The sequence below is a fragment of the Pinus tabuliformis genome, chromosome 5_2, assembly GCF_031772625.1.
Source record: "Pinus tabuliformis cultivar Carrire ecotype Pingquan chromosome 5_2, CPIR1, whole genome shotgun sequence".
Taxonomy (NCBI): Eukaryota; Viridiplantae; Streptophyta; class Pinopsida; order Pinales; family Pinaceae; genus Pinus; species Pinus tabuliformis.
In genome coordinates, this window is record NC_142306.1 from 955367917 (window position 1) to 955387576 (window position 19660).

Sequence of the window (19660 nt, forward strand, 5' to 3'; positions counted from 1 at the left end):
ACCCAAGCCCTAGTTGAGCACTTGGTTGATCCATCAAAAGAGGGAATGGACAGTTGTCCCATCTTGGACATGAGATCGTGATTCTGCTACATCCTGGGTCTATTTTTGCACTTGATGTTACTGAACTCATGAAAAGTCATGATTGCTCACACATCTTCCCCTAGTGTTGCATACTCCTAAAAGTATTCAATAAAGTTTCCATTTTGTTTTGTTGCTCCTAGGGTCATTGACCCCTAAACACTTAGAAATTGGGGTTGTAGAGGCCTTCTACTAGTTGCCCCTGTGTTGGCTTGTGCAAAGATATTGAAAGAGCCAAAATTATGGTTGTTGCTCCCTTCTACAAAAGCCTTGTTCCCAACATTAAGTCCATTAGCAACATTGTTACCTGTGATGTTTAGATTTCCCATGACCTGGGCAAAAAACTAAGCCATTTGCTATTGTCCTTGATCTACCTGTTGCTGCCCCTATGTTAACACTTGGGCTATTTGTTGTTTCCCCCCTTTCCTCCATGGATGAACTATGGGTGACCCTTTTCCTCCTTATTGTAACGTTTTCCCTATCTTTTGGAAGCATACAAAGCTCATATGTCCACACGCTAGCAAGATGCATAGCTCTGATACCACTATATTATCCCTAGGGAAATTTTGCCCTTTGAGTTAAAGGGCATATGACAAATTTTACCAATATTATTGTATTTATTCCAATCTTAGATAGTGATGATAATAAATGCACAATAGTGTAGGCACGTAATGTTGATTTGGGGTAGCATTGGATGTGCTCTAGCCACGAAAATTGGTGGAGAAGCTAAGGCACATGAGATCTCCAATACCCAGAAAGGGTTTGGTCAAATTCTAAACAGTTTGAGAGATATTAAAATAATTAATATTTTTAATCGAGTCCCTAAGTCTAAACTTAGGGAAAATAAAATATTAATGTGAAATAACATAAAACTGTGTTAGAATGGTCCAAAAGTCATGGATCAAGCTAGATCTAATTTTAGCCGTTGTTTAGGGACTTAATCTCGGTCGTTGATTTGTCAATGAAAAAGTATAAGAGGAGGCTTGAGGGTCACTTGGAGAACACACCAAGAGATCAAGATTTCGACTTTCTGGGGCTGGGTTTGTTGAGAAAGTTGAGAGAGTGATCAGAGTTGCAGCTAAGGGGCAGTGAATACAAAAGCAGAGAGGCAGAGATAGTACCAGGAGGATCAGCGTAGTAGCCAGAGAGAGGGACGCAGAAGCAACCAAGGATTCACGCAGACCCAGACAGGAGCTCCACAATGCCTCAGAGGGCTAGCATTGGTGACGCAGGAGGCCAGAGGGCTGACGTAAGCCAAGCCAGAGTGACTCTGGGCTAACGTTGGGCCAAAGAGAGGTTGACGCAGTCCCTAGAGGCTGACGTTGGGGTTTCGTGGGGCAGATTGGAGCTGTGGAGCTGCCAGAGTGTTTATCCAGGGTTTCAGCCGGAATATCTGCTTCCGAGTAAAGAGGTACTACTACCGAGATTTTTCTTTGTTGGGTGAGCCGGATTTGGCACCTAGATTGTATTCTGAAACTGTTTAATAAATCAAACCCTCAGACAGTTGCACTAGTTTTCTTGCATTAGGTTTTTCCAGGGACATTAATCCAAAAACAACGGTGTCACTTGTGTGTTTGTTTCTGTTTCCTTTGATTGATGATCTGTAATGTGTTGAGCATGCACTTGTATTTATTTCCAGTATTTACATGGTAAATAACTTGTTAATTAACATAACAAGTAGGTAGGAATAAATCAATAAAGTGCATGAAAGGTTTCTAATGTGTCAGACTTAGAAATTCCAAAATGGTATCAGAGGGTGGTTGCAGATCACAGAAGAACTAAGGACATCAGCCGAACAGAGTAGCAGCAGCAGAAAACAACTGTCTCGAGTGACAGAAGTTGTTCCTAGTAGAGTAGTAGCAAGGAAGGGGTGACGCAATGCCTGCGTCATCAAGATTAAGCCAGGAAGAGGCAGCGCAGAGGCTGAGGGAGGCAAAGGCAAGCTCACGCAAAGCCACACAAAGGCCAGGAGGGCTGACGCAGTTGGCTGAGGAGGCTAATTTTCCAGTGACGGGATTGCGCAGAGCCTAGGAGCTCTAACCTTCAGATTGTTGGGGTATAGGAGGCTGTGGGTAAGTTGCAGAGTGGAGCTGGTGGGGTATTGTAGCCAAAACAGTGCCTAACAGGGCAAGGCCAAGGTAGAGGGAGTTGTTTCCGAGGTGGATATCTAGCCAAGGAATCCAGACCAGTGTTGCAGTTGCACAGACGATTGGAGCCGGGCATCTCGACATTAACAAAAGGGTTTCTAGGAGGGAAATCGGGGCTCAGAGGAGTCATAACGAGAACTTCCAGGAGGGAAGTAGAGGAGCAGTGAAATGGCACTACACGGAGTAAGAGACCAGGACAGACTGGACGAAGCCTCAAACTTTGTAGTCTGGAAGGCCAGAATCTTATCCATACTAGACAGGAATCGTGTCAAGCACTTCGCCTTGAGGACGATAGCTATCCCAGTTGACCCGGCTGATAACGACAGGTATGAGGATGCAATGGCGAGGGCTAAGAGTATCATCCTTGACGGGGTCAAGGATCATATAGTACCACATATTGCCGAGAAGAACACGGCACAGGAGATGTGGGAGGCCCTGACCAAGTTGTATCAGCATACTTCCGTGCAAAGGAAGATGCTACTAGAAAATCAGTTGTGATCATACCAGATGCAGAAGGGAGAATAGATCGACCCATTCCTCGGTTGATTGAAGGAGATCTGGGATCAACTGACTTCCATAGGGGCAACGCTGGATCCAGAATTGATGGTGAGAACAACCCTGAACGCAGTCTCAGAAGACTGGGAGGTGTTTGTCCAGAGCATATTGGGCAGGGCGACCCTTCCAGATTGGGAGGAAATGTGGGCTACTCTTCGCCAAGAAGAGATCAGAAGGCTGAGCAAGGCGGGAAGCAGCAGCAAGGGGATCAGAATCAAGAAGGAGGAGGATAAGGATGTTGCCCTAGCATCTAAGGGAAAGCAGGAGAAACAGAAGAAGGACCTCTCCAAGGTCAAATGCTTCCACTGTGGGGAGTTGGGTCATTATGCGACCCAATGTCCAAGGAAGAAGAGTAAGGGAGAGGCCTCCGAGACCAAGGCAGCGCCAGCAAGGGCAGAGAAGGAAGTGGAGACAGACAATGATTGTGCCATGAGTGCTCATGTGTCGCTTCAGAAGAAGTGGGGAGACATCAAGCTGTAGTCAGGAGGACTACAGGCGATGAGGGGCAGGATCCTAGAGGTACCTAGCCTCTTGGATTAGACCTTGCTACAGGAGCCCCGAAGAGGAGTAGCAGTACTAGCGATGTCAGTAGAGACAGATGTGGATGGAGCGACAAAGAGAGCTACAGTGCAGGATTCCCAGGACAACGCGAGGCTAGCAGGCTGCAACAGTGCGAGAGGCACGAGAGTGTTGCACCAGTGCAGGATGGCATAGAGAGGTGTGCAATGGTGCGAGATGCATGGAGTTGTTGCAGCAGCACAAAGGTCAGAGAGGGAGCACTTGTCAGTGACAGAGGGAGCTTCAACATCAGGAGTGTTTCTAGCCTGACGGAGATGTCAGAGTTGGGAGATCAGTTACTTACTTCTCAGTAACTGAGTTGCAGTGCAGCAGTTAGCAGTGGTAGTGTTATGGGCAGCATGATGAGAGGGGTTGCAGTGCAGATGCAGCAGTGGTAGTGCTATGGGCAGCACGATGCAACATGATGAGAGGGGTTGCAGTGCAGATGCAGCAGTGGTAGTGCTATGGGCAGCACGATGCAGCATGATGAGAGGGGTTTCAGTGCAGATGCAGCAGTGGTAGTGGCAGGGCCATGGGTAGCAACACGGATGCAGAGGAAGTTGCAGTATGGATGCAGCAGTGGCAGTGGCAAGGCCATGGGTAGCAGTACAGGATGCAGCAGTGCAAAGGACGTTGGGCAGCAGGCCTAGCATCAGCACAGGGACCGATGCCGGATGATCAGAGTGATGCTCAGTGAGGAGTATTACTAGAGCACAGTCCTCGCTAAGAGGGAGTGTGGGGTAGCATCTGATGTGCTCTAGCCACGAAAATTGGTGGAGAGGCTAAAGCACATGAGATCTCCAATACCCAAAAAGGGTTTGGGCAGATTCTAAACAGTTTGAGAGATATTAAAATAATTAATATTTTTAATGGAGTCCCTAAGTCTAAACTTAGGGAAAATAAATGTGAATTAATATAAAACTGTGTTAGAATGGTCCAAAAGTCATGGATCAAGCCAGATCCAATCTTAGCCGTTGATTAGGGACTTGATCTCGGCTGTTGATTTGTCAACGAGAAAAGTATAAGAGGAGGTTTGAAGGTCACTTGGAAAACACACCAAGAGATCAAGATTTCGACTTTCTGGGGCTGGGTTTGCTGAGAAAGTTGAGAGAGTGATCAGAGTTGCAGCTGAGGGGCAGTGAATACAGAAGCAAAGAGGCAGAGATAGTACCGGGAGGATCAGCGCAATAGCTTGAGAGAGGGACGCAAAAGCAGCCAAGGGTTCACGCAGAACCAGCCAGGGCTCACGCAAAGCCAGCCAGGAGCGGCACAGTGCCTCAGAGGGCCAGCGTGGGTGACACAGGAGGCCAGAGGGCTGACGCAGGCCAAGCCAGAGTGACGTTGGGCTAACGCTGGGCCAGAGAGGTTGACGCATTCCCTAGAGGCTGACGCTGGGGTTTCGTGGGGCAGATTGGAGTTGTGGAGCTGCTGGAGTGTTTATCCAGGGTTTCAGCCACAATATCTGCTTCCGAGTAGAGAGGTACTACTGCCGAGATTTTTCTCTATTGGGTGAGCCAGATTTGGCACCTAGATTGTATTCTGAAACTACTCAATAAATCAAACCCTCAGATAGCTGCACCGATTTTCCCGCATTGGGTTTTTCCAGGGACATTATTCCAAAAACAACGGTGTCACTTGTGTGTTTATTTTTGTTTCCTTCAGTTGATGATCTGTAATGTGTTGAGCATGCACTTGTATTTATTTCCAGTATTTACATGGTAAATAACTTGTTAATTAACATAACAAGTAGTTGGAATAAATCAGTAAAGTGCATGAAGGGTTTCTAACGTGTCAGACTTAGAAATTCCAACACGTAATATATTTCGTCATCACACCAATAGCTCACAACAACCACAAATTCACATTCTTACTCTAAGTGTTAGTGCACCAATAGTCCTAGTTGTACAACTTATCAATTAATAAATAGTGACAGTCTTTTATTGCATACTACACTACTTTACACTAGAACTATAACCATAGTAAAAACACACCAATAACCAGGTTACGAGTTCATAACTATCCTTGCTACCTTAAGAAATGCCTTATGGATACTTTGTTGCCCAGTGTTCTCCTTCTTTGACCAATACACTACTCTAGAATAGGCTTTCTACGACCAAGGTAAGGGCTTCACTGCCCTGGGATGGCCCTAGCAGACTCCTATGCCAAAGTATTGCCCTAAAATAGCCTTCATGTTGCAGCAAGGGCTACTTGTGGTCCAAAATAAGGTTGTCGTTGCCTCGACAATGCCATTGGATTGTTCCTTGAGTCAATTCTTCCACAAAAACCCTTCATTTCTTCTCAACACCAAATGGAAGATGCCTCAAGCGGGGGGGTGTCATTGTCCCAAGAAGTCGTTGGGAGATGCATTGTTGCTTGAAATTATGCCCTAGAATTGGTCTGCAACCCTACCTCAAAAACTTATGCTATCACAAGGGTGGTTTGCTATCATAATTGTCCTAAAAAAAACCTTCCCTACCACAGGAAAGTGCTAGAAGGAAGGTCGTTGTCACAAATGGAGGCTCATTACTAATCTACAGTCTAACAATTGCCTGAGATTGCCTCACTGTCAAGATTTGACCACAAAAACCTTTGATTGCCTTAGAGTGGATGAAGAATGTCACAGAGATTATGCCGACAGAATAGAGAAAGAGAGGGGATTGGCTAGGGTGGGATCTTTCACCACTAAAATCAATCAAAGGAAAAAGGGGTCTTAAAACCCTCATAGCCTCAGCTCACAAAATCAAAGATATCTAGTCAACCATGATGAGAAAGATTCTCCTCTCTTTTATTTATAAACTCCCTTTACGGTTGCTTCTCCTTATTTTAATTTGAGGGGTTACAAGTTTCCCTCCTCTTAGCCCCAATTTTGGCTTCCTTTACAAGTTTTTCCCCAATTACCCCAATTTACTCAATGTTGCCCCAAAAGCATTGGATAATGGGTTCCCCCTTTATCATTGACTATTGCCTACGAGGTTGGATAGATTACTTCATTCTGCCTTGGGCAATTAACCAGTACAGTGCATTACACATAATCCTCAGATGTGGAGGGCTTCTCTATAAGTGTGCACTTAAATTTCTTATACAATAAACTATGCCTCTAATCTTCCTCAAAGATGGAGCATTCCTCTAGATCTATGTCAATTACTTGCTCTGAACCCTTGAGATGGTCAATAAGTTAATCTATAGTATTCCTATGCAAAATGTTGCCCTAGATCTCCTCATTTTGAGGTAAGCAAGGAATCTTCATCCACCCTCAAAACTAGTGCTCCTCAAAATATGAAGCAAATGTTGGCTTTTGTGGTTACTCCCTAAGTGTTTCACCTTGTTGGGGAAGTACTATGTCTTCTAAACCCTTGGCAATGCTCCATTGACATATGGATGGCTCAGTTTGGGTGGATGCTTCACCTTGGTTAGAGTGCTAGCATAGCACCCTTACCTAGAAGGTTGTTACCTTGATCGACATGATGATTAGCCCATTGGGTGCACATACTGGTGGAGTAAGTTACTCAATTAGAGTAGGTAACTACCTCTGTGGAGTAGCACTAGGCACTTGGAGGAGGGCAATTAGCATTAGGAGCTTAGGGCCATGTGATATACACCTTGGGAATTGGACACCTGACTTGTGGACAGTTGGGTTGAGGAACATACTGCATACAGGTTGGTGATGGACCCTGACATATATGATGAGGACCATTGGAGCTTAGTGATACATATTATATTGCTAAAATTGTTAAGTGATTTAAAACACGCATAGACTATAAAGGAGCATATTTTCTGCCATAAAGATAGGTTGTGATAAAGTTATTTCAGATCTGTTATATTCTTGGAAAAGTGTGGCCTAAGGGCTGTACCTTGTTGATCCGAATTGGATTCATAAAGAACTATCAAAGGAACCATCTCTGTATCAAGTCGGGATGAACATCAAAGAAATCAGAACAGCGACCAAAAACACCCCTGAACCAGTGGCAGTGGCAGCCAGCGTGGAACGACGAGGACCTCGGTCAAAGCGCGCTGATCGAGGCCCACGGAGACTGCGCGGGAGGCCGAATTAGCCCCTAGGAGGCCCGGATCGGGAAACGGAGGTGTATTTTGATGCGCAAAAAAGCTTGAAATGGAGAAGCCCCGAGCACTCGGTCACGTGGGGAGCCGGAGAACCGTAGGGCAAAAGGCAGAAGGGCTAAAAGCTAAAGGCGGGACCCGCTTCGAAACCGGCAGTATTGATCGAGGGCTCCTTGAACGGTAAGTGGTTTTGGATGGAAGCGGAGCGATCCCACTCAGCAATCGACACGTGGCGAGCGGGGAAGAGAGAAAACCGCTGCTCATCGCGCACTAACGGTCGAGCAAGTCAACCGCGCGAAATGAGCGGACGGCGTTGGATCTGGGGGATCCAGATAGGACAGCTGAGATCGCACCTGATGGGGAAGCGGAATTAACGAGGAATCAAGCCGCAGTTTGTAAAGAATTTGAGGTCCGTTTGACCGCCACAGTGGAGGAAGACTCATTCCACGAATATAACTGAAGAATTGAACCGACGAAGCAGGCTGGCGCCGTTTACAGGAGGACATGTGGCCACTCCCTGTGAGCTTGGTGATGACGCCGAACAGGGAACTCCAGGCGTAGCTACAGAAGGCGATTCGACGGAGGAACTGAACAGACATGGGAACGAATGGCTTTAAAGCCATGAACAGAAGAAGAAGACACAGAGAACCCCAAGAGGAGGACAGAATACAGAGAGAGAGACAGAGAGACCAGCACCCCGAGAGGAGGACGGGACACAGAGAGAAGAAGACAGTGAAGCAAAAGCAGAAGAGGACAGAGGCCGAGCTGACCAAAGGCAGCGGCGAGCACCAGAGAGCTTGAGAGATTCAAGCCATCCCCGAGAGGATCTGTCAGACCAGAGAAGTCAAAGAGCTAGTAGGCAAAAGAGTTTGTGCACTCCAGTGGCTTGGGGAATCCAAGAACCACCCTGCCAAGCAAACCTGTTTCAGGAGACTTATATTTAGTCCCTGCATTGTAATTCTCTGCTTAAGACACAATAAAATAAGGCCACCACTGAGAGCTGGACCGGAGATGTAGCCCTGGAGGATAGGGTGAACTCCTTATTAATTTCTTGTGTTCTTGTATTTGCTTACTGTATTTCTCTGATGTCTTTCCATTTAAGTGTCTATGTATTTGCAATCTGATCGATTTGTTGCTTAAATAACATAGACACACACCAGCACATGAGTCTGTAATAACTTTATTCAATAAATCTTTAACTGAGGTCACTCATAGGGTGATTATTAGATCAAGTGGTATCAGAGCTCTAGGTTGTAAGGTTAGACAAGCTTGTGTTGGTTTAGCTATTGAATGCTCACTGGATCAAAGCTCAAATTAGGAGAAGGAGAGTTGGTGGAAACTAATCCTGAAATTGGGAGAGTCTATCCTCGGAAGACAATGTCAGAGGAAGGTTCTGTGGGGCCAGACCCTCAATTCATAGAAAATTTCCTAACTATAAAGTCTATGGTAGAAGAAATGTATAGGGACTTTAGAAAGCATAAGGTTGAAGATTCATCAAGTTCTAAACAAGATAAAGAAGAAGATGAGTCTCATTTCCATGACCACTCCAAAGGAAAATGGAAAGAGGAAAGCTTTCTCACACCTCCTAATAGCCCTGTGCATAATAAGAAAGCATCTTTGATCAAGCTAGATGTTAAATTTGATTTGCCTATATATGATGGAGAGCTAAATGCTGAAAAGTTGGACAATTGGATTAGACAAATTGATGTGTATTGCAAAGTACAGAACATAGACTCAGACAAAAGTAAGATTCAAATGGCAAGCCTATGCCTAGGAGGCACTGCCTTGGTTTGGTGGGAAGGCAGGACCCAAGCTGATATGAAAAGACATGGTAAGACCATCTCTGTCTAGAGTGAATTTGTTTCTTCAATCAAAAAGCACTTCTATCCATTGGCCTACATGCAACAAGCCATGATGAGTTGGCAAACCCTTCGGCAGTTGAAAGGGCAAAGTGTGCAAGGGTATACTCAAGAATTTAGAAAGAGAGCATTGATGTTGGGTATCTCATTAGACTCTTTTGAAGTACATTGGTGGTCTACATAGCTACATGAGGCATGCCATCCTCATGTTCAATCCCACTAGTATAGATGAGGTATCTGTACAAGCTACTCATCTAGAAGCTAGAGGAAAGAAAGGAAATCCAGAAGCTGGGGGACCATCCCAACCCACTGCAAGCAAGAGCAAGGAGAAAAGAAAGCAGAACTGGAAAGCAAGGAAGGCTAACACTGCACAGAAAAGAAAAGCTTCATGCACTCACCGTAAAAAGGATGGGCATGATGATGAGCATTGTTGGATTCTACATCCAGAGCTGAGACTTAAGAAGTCCAAGGGCAAGAAGAAGAAGACTGCTGCAGTTATTCAGAAAGATTTGGGGTCAGACTCAGGAGATGAAACAACTATTGCAGCCACAGGTATAAAAGGTAAGAATTCTGAAGCATCTACTAGTAATTCTGCTCAATCTGTTATTGATGAAGAAAATGAGAGAAAAAGACATGAGCTTTTCCATATTCGAGTTGTTTCCAAAAATCAAAAGATTGATACCTTGTTTGATAGTGGCTCACAAGTAAATTTGATTTCCGAAGCAATTCTAAAGAAAATGGGATTAGCAACTACCCCTCATAAGAAACCATACCCATTAGGATGGTTGAATGATAAATCACAGCTACAAGTGACTAGACAGTGCAAACTCAAGTTTTCTTTTGGGTCAGCATTTGTAGATGAGGTTGAGTTAGACATAATTCCTTTGGATATATGTGGAATTGTTTTAGGAAGTCCTTACTTGTATGATAGGAAGGCTATTTTCTATAGAGTTGAGAACAAGTATCTACTTGTTAAAGATGGAATCGAATACTTTGTAAGAGCTCACAAGCTCAAGAATAATTATACTCTCATAAACTCAGGCAGATGAAAAGAATGATAAATTCATGCAAACAATTCTTGCTGATGGTTGTAAAGGAAAAGAAACCTGATAAAACCAATGTATTTGAGGGTTGTAATGCTGAACAACAAACTGATATAGAAAAGGTTGTTTTAGAGTATGAAGTCTTATTTCAAGAACCTAAAGGTCTGTCACCCAAAAAGGGAATAGTACATGATATTATTTTGCAGCAAGATGTTCCATTGCCTAACATTGGAATGTACAGGTTGTGTGCTTTAGAGAATGCTAAAATCAAGAAGCAGGTGCAAGAGTTGCTCGAGAAAGGGTTCATCAGGCCTAGCACATCACCATGTGGGTCACCAATCGTATTGGTGAGAAAGAAAGATGGCTCATGGAGAATGTGCATTGATTATCGAGCACTGAATAAGATAACAATCAAAAATCGTTATCCCCTTCCTCGCATAGATGATCTTTTAGATCAATTGAAGGAAGTTGTTTATTTCACCAAGCTGGATTTGCACAATGGATATCATCAGGCCAAGGTTGCAGAGCAAGATGCATGGAAGACTGCTTTTAAAACAAAGCAGGGATTGTATGAATGGCTGGTTATGCCTTTTGGCTTAACTAATGCTCCTGCTATTTTCATGAGATTAATGAATGATGTACTCAGACCTTTTCTTGATGATTTTGTTATTATGTATCTGGATAACATTCTGATTTTTAGTAAAACGTGGGAAGAACATTTAAAGCATGTTAAGCAAACACTAGATGTTTTGAAAAGAAAAAAAACTTTATGTTAAACTCTCAAAATGTGAATTTGGCAAAACATCTCTAAACTACTTGGGTCATATAGTAGGGGGAGGTGAATTGAAAATAGATCCCTCTAAAGTGGCAGTCACTGTAAACTGACCTAAACCCAAGTTTGTTACAGAAGTGAGAAGCTTCTTAGGAGCAACACAATATTGGAGGAAGTTCATTTCTAACTTTTCCTCAATTGCAGCTCCCTTACATGCTTTAATAGGATTGAATAAGGTGTTTCAGTGGGGAGGCAAACATCAGAAAGCCTTCGACACCTTGAAAGAAAAGATTAGTACAACACCTATACTAGCACTGCCAGATCTACAAAGACCATTTGAGATCCAAACTGATGCCAGTGACTATGCCATGGGAGCAGTGTTGACACAGCACGGTAAACCCATATGTTATCATTCTGAGACTTTTAATCCTGCAGTAGTTAACTATCCTACATATGATAAAGAATTGTATGCATTAGTTCAGAGTGTGAAAAAGTGGAAACATTACTTAATGGGCAAAGAGACAGTAATACATATTGATCATCAACCACTTCAATATTTGCACTCCCAAACTAAGTTGCAGCAATCAAGACATTACAGATGGATGGATTTTCTACAACAATTTCATTTAGTCATCAGATATAAAAAGGGCATACATAACAAAGTTGCGGACATGTTATCTAGACCCATTATAAATGCATCTACCATACTTAAGCATAATTTTGTACTACATGAAAGCTACATTGAACAATATGCTCAAGATATGGACTTTAAAGATGAATATGCAACTTTGAGTCAAGGCAAAAGAGTAGAAGAATTGGATTATCATGTGAAGGACCGACTCTTATACCATTGTGGGAAACTCTACATTCCACAAACTGAGAGAGTAAAGATAATTAGGGAAGCACACACTTCTCTGATATCAGGTCACTTTGGGGTAAGTAAAACAGTTGCACAGCTGCAAAGATTTTGTTATTGGCCGAAAATAAATGAGACAGTTTCTAGATATGTAAGAGGGTGTGCTATGTGTGCTAAAAGCATGCCCAGTAACAGAAAACTAGGCTTGTACACTCCCTTGCCAGTTCCTTCTCACCCTTGGGAAAGTATTTCCATGGATTTTGTTGGAGGACTGCCTAAATCTAGGAAAGGTCATGATTATCTATATGTTCTAAGGTTCAGCAAAATGTGTATTTTGATACCTTGTAATAAGCAGATTACAGCTGAACAGACTGCAAAATTATTCTTTGAACATGTATGGATTCATTTTGGATTACCCACTTCTATTGTCTCTAATCGAGACACCCGATTTGTGGGGAAGTTTTGGTCGAGTCTGTCGGAACTGATGGACACCAAATTGAAGAAAAGCACAGCTTTTCATCCACAAACAGATGGCCAGACAAAAGTAGTTAACAGGACAGTGATCCAGTTACTGAGAGGATATTGCAGCAAACATCTTAAGCTTTGGGATGAACACTTGTGTTATGTGCAGCATGCTTACAACAGAGCAAAACACTCTCCTACATAGAGATCTCCTTTTGAGACCTGTTTTGGTTTCACACCAAGGTCCCCTTTGGATTTTGTCTTTGGTAAAGATACCATGGTTGATGGACACAGTGATGTGAACAAGGCAACTAGGTTCATTGAACAGATCCAGGAGATCCACCAGGCAGTACAGGCTGAGTCACCGGGTTCGTGTTCGAGTTCGAGTTCGGCGACCATGAAATTCAAATAAAGTTCGGCAACTAAAATTTTGTCAATAAAGTTCGACATATAGAAATTCGAAAAAAAATGTATATATATATATATATATCAATTTAAAGTCAAATTCAAATAAATTTTTGGCTTAGCAAGAGAACAGAGGCTAGAAAAGTTGAGCATTTTCAAAAGGATTGTTGGCATAACAGTTTAGAATTTTCATATGACAGTGATGTAGTATAATAGTATTCTTCTTATGAAATCATAAAACAACTAAATTGAACATTAAGTCTATGACTGGAAGTTACATAATTCCAAGATGAATGAATGCATTAACATTTGACACCCAAAAAAGTTTCTAAAAAAACAGCAGCAGTTCAATGCTTAAATGTAATGATTCTCCATGTTCATCTGAAAATAACAGTGCCTCAGGAGATTGTGGCAGAAGTTACAAGCCATAACATACATGAGGCTATTGGCTATAGATTGACAAGCAATCACTAACATTTTGTGCTTCTCTTCAGCATTTTGGTGGCACATCTTACACGTTAGTTTTAATCTTACTTCCATAAACGTAGTAACAGGTTTCCAATTATACATTCCAAACCTCTTGATTGTGCTTTTTACATATGCCTGCTGATTGATATGAAATAATAAAACAAATGAGAGCTCATATTTCTTTCCATTCATCTGCCCAAGCAATAGTGAACTTCTCCAGTATTCATCATGTTGAAAGCAGAACTGGGCAGGGTGAAAAAGGCATTTTAGAAAGCTCAGACTTTTGGGAAAATCCAAACAAGATTTACACGTCTCCAGCTGGTAGCAACATTGTGAAATTAAACAAACAGTTCATGGTAAATTTGACAAAATGTAGTTCCACATAAAGATGCATTGAAAACGTCACACCAAAGTCTTGGCTAGCCAACATAAACATCAAGCCTGGTAAACACCAAAATCTGTTTCTTCAAGTTTCAGCAAACTGGAAATTATTAACAGCCGCTCGGTGTAAATTGTAATGTATCAGACTATCAGTGAAGACTCCCGGCAGAAACTTTCCCAACTGGCAACAATGACTTGTACACTGGTGACTGGACTGCAGACAATGAAACCCTCCAGCGAAGTTGCGATTAGTGAACAATGAAACCCGCGCAATGAAACCCGGCAAACAATGAAACCCGCAAATTGTTCATTTGGTAAAATGCGTAAAAAACGAACTTGAACGAATTTTTTTCAACCCTAAACGAATTTTTTCGAGCTACAAATGAACTTCAACGATTTTATTCGCCAAAAAATTTGAATTCGTGATTAAGTTCGAGTTCGCCATAAAATTCGGCGAACTCGAACGATTAAATTCATTTTCCTTTGAAATTCGGTGAATTTCGAACTTCAACGATTTTGTTCGCCAAATCTGGTGACTTAGAGTACAGGAACAGCTGGAAAAGAGCCAAGCCAAATACAAGGCTAGGCATGACAAGCATCGGATAGAGCATAGTTTTCAAGTTGGTGACCAGGTCTGGCTGTATATCAGCAAGGACAGGATGCAAGGTGAAGGTAAAAAGCTAAAGCCTATCAGGTATGGACCCTTTAGGATACTTGAGAAGATTGGTGAAAATGCTTTTCGCCTTGATCTACCAGCTTACATGCACATCTACTTAGTCAAAAATGCAGATTGCTTGAGACTGTTTGAACCTTCAATGATTGAAGACCCTGAAGAGCAAAGTCAATTGCCTTCTATTGATGACCTGCTACATAAATATCTTAATGAGTTGCAGGAAGACACAGTGCTGGATAGGAAGGTGAGGACAATGCGCAGGGGAAATGTGGAGTACCTCAGGATTGGGCTCAAAGGTTCAAAGCCAAGCATTGCAATGTGGATTGAGATTGGACAAGTGAGAAAGCAATACCCTCATTTAGTCGATGCTTGAAAACCAACTTTTGGTGGTCTAAAAGCTTTTTCAATGGGAAGGCCGTGATCTGATATGGATCCATAAAGAACTGTCAAAGGAACCATGACTGTATCAGGTTGGGACAAACATCAAAGAAATCAGAACAGCGATCAAAAACACCCCTGAACCAATGGCAGTGGCAGCCAGCGTGGAACGACGAGGACCTCGGTCAAAGCACGCTGACTGAGTCCCATGGAGACTGCGCGGGAGGCCGAATTAGCCCCTGGGAGGCCCGGATCGGAAACGAAGGTGGATTTTGATGCACAATTAGCACTAATCGCGCATCGCTGGGTGAAAAGGCTTGAAATGGAGAAGCCCCGAGCACTCGGTTGCATGGGGAGTCGAAGAACCGTAGGGCAAAAGGCAGAAGGGCTAAAAGCTAAAGGCGGGACCCGCTCCGAAACAGGTGGTATTGATCGGGGCTCCTTGAATGGCAAGTGATTTTGGATGGAAACAAAGCAATCCCACTCAGCGATCGACGCGTGGCGAGCGAAGGAGAGAGAAAACCGCTGCTCATCGCGCACTAACAGTCGAGCAAGTCAACCGCGCGAAATAAGCGGACGGCGTTGGATCTAGGGGATCCAGATCGGACAGCTGAGATCACACCCGATGAGGAAGCGGAATCGACAAGGAATTAAACCGCAATTTGTAAAGAAATTGAGGTCCATTTGACCGCCACGGTGGAGGAAGTCTCATTCCACGAAAGTAACTGAAGAATTGAACCGATGAAGAAGGCCGGCGCCATTTACAGGAGGACATGTGGCCACTCCCTGTGAGCTTGGTGATGACGTCGAACAGGGAACTCCAAGCGCAACTGCAGAAGGCGATTCGACGGAGGAATTGAACAGACATAGGAACGAATGGCTTTAAAGCCATGAATAGAAGAAGAAGACACAGAGAACCCCGAGAGGAGGACAAAATACAGAAAGAGAGACAGAGAGACCAGAACCCCGAGAGGAGGACGGGACACAGAGAGAAGAAGACAGAGAAGCAAAAGCAGAAGAGGACAGAGGGTCGAGCTGACCAAAGGCAGCGTCGAGCACCAGAGAGCTTGAGAGATTCAAGCCATCCCCGAGAGGATTTGTCAGACCAGAGAGGTCAAAGAGTTAGTAGGCAAAAGAGTCTGTGCACTCTAGTGGCTTGGGGAATCCAAGAACCACCCTACCAAGCAAACCTATTTCAAGAGACTTATATTTAGTCCCTGCATTGTAATTCTCTGCTTAAGACACAATAAAATAAGGCCACCACTGAGAGCTGGACCGGAGATGTAGCCCTGGAGGATAGGGTGAACTCCTTATTAATTTCTTGTGTTCTTGTATTTGCTTACTGTATTTCTCTGCTGTCTTTCCATTTAAGTGTCTGTGTATTTGCAATCTGATCGATCCGTTGCTTAAATAACATAGACACACACCAGCACATGAGTCTGTAATACCTTTATTCAATAAATCTTTAACTGAGGTCACTCATAGGGTGATTATCAGATCACTTGTTGGAATTGAAGTACAATTATATGATATTTAATTTACCCTCTTGAGCTGCCAAGTGATTTGGGTTGAAGTGAATTGAAGTATTTGTTGCTGTAGTTGAATATTTCAAATCAGCCTCAGGCTGAAATTCATAAGGAATAGATCCAAGAAACCCCATGTTTGAGGTGAAATTTCTGAATTTGCATTAAAACCGAGATTCATGATATTTCTACATGGTACTAGAACTGTTTGCACTGGGATTGTTCTCTTGGTGAAGAGAGAGTTGGAGATTTCAGTTGTAGTGTACCTGAAAGTGATTCTTGACATACCTGAAGAGAGAGTTGGAGATTTCAGTTGTAGTGTACCTGAAAGTGATTCTTGACATAGTACAGCTTGATTGGGTGTGATACCCTAGGCTGCTTGGGAAAAGCACTTTAACCCTTGAAGGGTTGTTATTCTTCATTTATTGTTGTTTTTGCTTTGAGTTGTGCTTCAGATTTGTGAGACATAATACTCTTGGTTGTAGAGAGTTCAATAGGTTGGATGATACTACCAATTTCATACCTTGGAAGTTCAGGCTACAAATGCTTTCAGAGGGAGCTAAGGTTTGAAAGTCTGTCAAGAAAGAGAGAGTTGCACCTTTTGATCTGACAAAGAGGCCACCCATGTCAAGGAGGAGGCCACCGCAAAGAGAATCATTATTGATTCGGTGAATGATCACTCCATCCCTCACATTGCAAACAAGACAACCAGTAAGAAAGACAGATACAGCAGTGAGCCATTTGGCCAAACTCACAAAGTTAAGAGCTCAATTGGCTGCCATAGGGAAATTGGTGGAAGATAAGGAGTTGGTATCAGTTGCTTTGAATTGACTTGTTCCTTCTTGGAGGCCTTTTGTCCAAGGTGTTTGTGCTCATGAGAAGCTGCCAAATTTTATGAAGCATTGGGATGACCTTGTGCAAAAAGAGAATAGATTGGAGTCCTATTCAACACAGTGAGAAGGAAGTAAAAGAAGTAGCACTTGTTTGGGAGGATGACCAAAGGAAGCAAGAAAGGTAAGAAGGATGATTCAAATCCAGGACAAAACGATTTGAGTAAGGTGAAATGTTTATGTCTCACCAGTTGGGATATTATGCCAGCTAGTTTCCAGAGAAAAAGGGGAATGCCAAGCAAAAACAAGTTGTACCTGGTACTATGGCAGGAGTGGATGAAGGATTGTCCTAACTTTAAATCACTTGCTCCATCGTCTCTTGTTTGTCACCTACCACCATTTCAACTGTTCGATGTTATAGGAGGCAACAAAGAAGAGAGAGACATGATGGGGAGAAGAGATATACAAGGAGGACAATGACAATAGAGACATTTGTCTTATCATAGGTAGGAGGGTTGTACAGGCCTTGGGGTGGTCGTACAGAGTATAGTTTTGATTGCTAGTGGTGGTACAAATGGTACAGAAGCTGGTTTCGATGCTAAAATTGCAACTGTCTTTAAGCACAGAAGGTGGGCTTTCTCTATCTACAGGTACAGATACACAATTAGCAGGCAAGGATGCTTCAAAATTTGTAGGTTCCACTAGTATGGTGGCTGTGGCTGTGGAGAAATCAGCAATAGTGGAACATTCAATTGATGCCCGTGCTTTTTAGCTCACTGAAAACTCTGTGGTTAAAGGTTCTAAAGTGGAACAATATTTTAAAGATAGGATCTGGTGTTTTATGGAGGGTAGGGTTAATGTTTACCAATGATGTGATAAATCTAGTGAGACAGCTCTGTCAATGTATATCACCATGAACAATGTAATGTTCCTGAGAAATTAATCACTCAAAAGACAAAGGAGCCTATATATCCCCATAGGCTATAGTCCTTGACAAAGGGGAAAACCCCAAAATACCCAATGTTTGGGCGAATTTTGGGGCAACTGGCGAAAGAAACCCAAAGTTGGGGGTGTTGAGTGAACCTCACTCAATCAATTAAGGAAAAAGACCCCTCAAAGAAATCTATAAATACAAAAGGGCTAGATTCATTTGGATCATTGGATTGGATCATGTTGTCTCTGTTCTTCTTTCAGCCTAAGGCTTTGAGGGTTTTAAGACCCCTTTTTCCTACTAATTTCGGTGGTGAAAGATTCCACCCTAGTTAGTTCTTTTTCTATCTTTTTTTTGTCTACTTGTTCTGGCACAGGGATCTCTATCTACAAGGAACAGCAAAGAATAATCATAAAGGAGCCTAAAATAACGAAGGTCAAGGCACATTCAAGTTGGACGAATTTCCTCCATACTAGTTCAGGACAGAGCGAAGTTTTCAAGGGAAATCTTCCTGAGACCCATCACCTGGGTTAGATAGAAGTCTACTGTGACTAAACCCTTGCACAGTCCTGTTAAGCATAAAGCAATTCACTTATAGTTGGGTGGAGCAATTCTGGGTTGACATCAATTTACTGAGGCCAAATTACAGGCAGACAGCCTCTCTGCACATGAATAGAAGTCCGGAGCCTTAGAACTACTGTCTGCGCTGACTAATAATTCATCCTGATGCTACCAAAGTCTCCTGTATGTAGATCGAATAAGATTAATGAGTTCTGTTGAAGTAGCCGAAGGACTATAGTCACAGACCTAAGTCTGAGGAACATCACCAAACTGCTTGAAACAGACTGAGATTATGCCAAGCTGTCATCTGCAGAAATCCAAAGATTCTGGGACAGAGTAGAAGACGAGTAGCCGAGGTCATCATTTTCCTGAAGCATATTTGACTGGTGCGGATTCTGAGGCAGTTGTGATAGTGATTCGAAGGTGACCGTAAGTCCTGGAAATAGAGATTTGTATCCTGTAGCAGATTATAATTTTTAAAGGTATTTAAAGAATATTTTCTGTGCACAGGTAGAATCAGGTCATTGGTGTATAAGCATTTGGTTAATTTTCTGTGGTACTGGGGACTCTGACGGCTTGCTGAATTTTACAATGATATTATTACTGAATGTACTGTGATATAATGATTGACAAATGTGTACTGATATTTAGTATGGATCATATCGTATTGTGTAATTGAAGAAGTTGATGATTTTATTATTGAATTAGCAAAAGAACTTTTATTTGGAACCCTAGATACCTGAAACCCTAGGTCAAAAATTACCCTAGAACATAAAAACAACTTTGCTTCTGATGGTTTCATGAAAGTGGTGGTGCACTCTTTGAACACTGAATTGGGATCTTTACTCCCAATGCCTCAAAATCCTCGAAAGTGTGCCCTTGTCTTCTATCTCAAGGAAAAGTGATCACCAAAAATAATGAGATAATTGTGACTCTCACTGAAGACTCGAAGCATGTTCCTAATGATGTGAATGTTGATGCATAGCTGACTCTTGTGGGAGGGCCCTCCCCTGAAGTGGGGCTTGCCCTGTCAACTGGTGGTGCCATTTTGGCCATTGAAAGTGTGGAAGAATTTAAGTTTGATTTCCATGACAACTGCAAGAAGCCTAGAGTGGATTGAG

At 42.8% G+C, this 19660-nt stretch overlaps 1 protein-coding gene across 2 annotated transcripts in view; it reads right to left on the minus strand.

The window, feature by feature from the left end:
* IPT9 (isopentenyltransferase 9) overlaps positions 1–19660 on the minus strand; it is a 336165-nt gene that overhangs the window by 263040 nt on the left and 53465 nt on the right. The window lies entirely within an intron of this gene.